The sequence below is a fragment of the Lepisosteus platostomus genome, chromosome 2, assembly GCF_059453375.1.
Source record: "Lepisosteus platostomus isolate fLepPlt1 chromosome 2, fLepPlt1.hap1, whole genome shotgun sequence".
In the NCBI taxonomy this organism is placed as follows: Eukaryota; Metazoa; Chordata; class Actinopteri; order Semionotiformes; family Lepisosteidae; genus Lepisosteus; species Lepisosteus platostomus.
Genome location: NC_142612.1, coordinates 71006816 through 71007943, shown reverse-complemented (window position 1 = coordinate 71007943; position 1128 = coordinate 71006816). Strand labels below are relative to the sequence as shown.

At 44.7% G+C, this 1128-nt stretch overlaps 1 long non-coding RNA gene across 1 annotated transcript; it reads right to left on the bottom strand.

Annotated features, from left to right (window-relative positions):
- Positions 1–509: 509 nt before the first annotated feature.
- LOC148677002 (uncharacterized) lies at positions 510–1122 on the bottom strand. Its single transcript, XR_015929512.1, has 3 exons — positions 1015–1122; positions 790–907; positions 510–641 (listed from the first exon to the last, which is right to left on the bottom strand). It is a non-coding gene; the product is annotated as an uncharacterized LOC148677002 (long non-coding RNA).
- Positions 1123–1128: the final 6 nt, after the last annotated feature.

The window sequence follows — 1128 nt, the reverse complement described above, 5'->3', positions numbered from 1 at the left end:
CGAGTTATAATAATAATAATAATTGCTTACATTTATATAGCGCTTTTCTGGACACTCCACTCAAAGCGCTTTACAGGTAATGGGGACTCCCCTCCACCACCACCAATGTGCAGCATCCACCTGGATGATGCGACGGCAGCCATAGTGCGCCAGAACGCTCACCACACATCAGCTATCAGTGGGGAGGAGAGCAGAGTAATGTAGCCAATTCATAGAAGGGGATTATTAGGAGGCCATGATTGGTAAGGGCCAATTGGAAATTTGGCCAGGACACCGGGGTTACACCCCTACTCTTTTCGAGAAGCGCCCTGGGATTTTTAATGACCACAGAGAGTCAGGACCTCGGTTTTACGTCTCATCCGAAGGACGGCGCCTGTTTACAGTATAGTGTCCCCATCACTATACTGGGGCATTAGGACCCACATGGACCACAGGGTGAGCACCCCCTGCTGGCCCCACTAACACCTCTTCCGTTATTTCGGAACGATTTATTCCGTTAAATCGTTATTTCACTCCAAACGATTTAAGCCAAGTGATGAAATCTGAATAAAAATTCCCTGCAATGGAATTTCATCCCATCTGCAGTGTATTCCATCTTTCACCCACTGCTTGCTGGGATAGGCTCCGGCTCCCCTGCAATCCTATATTGGATAAAGCCATTAGAAAAAGGGCAAGTGGACAACAGACATTATTCTCAGTGTGACACTGTTCATGCATAGAATGCCATATCCTGCATAAGTGCTTGAGCAAAGTACAGTATAAAGGCTTCTGCAAGGTAATTTGGTTTACCTCCTTAATATCCTATATAGTATCTTGTCCACATTGTGCCACATGGAAAGTAGTCTGAGAAAGCACACTTAAAGGCAAATCCCATTTTGTAGCACTGGTCACAATGCTTTGGGGCCCCCTACACAAGAAAAGGAAAGAGGTTGGTTCCATATACCAGATACACGTAAAAAAAAACAGTGACAGCTCTTTTTTGTACTGTACAAAATAAAACAAAGTGTTATTTACCTCAAAGTTTCATATACACAGTATGACACAGTACCGATTGGTAGAATGGGAGGATCCTTATCCGTAGCTGTAAGGCCTGAAGAGAGCAAGATCCTTGAGTGAGGGAAGTGAGAC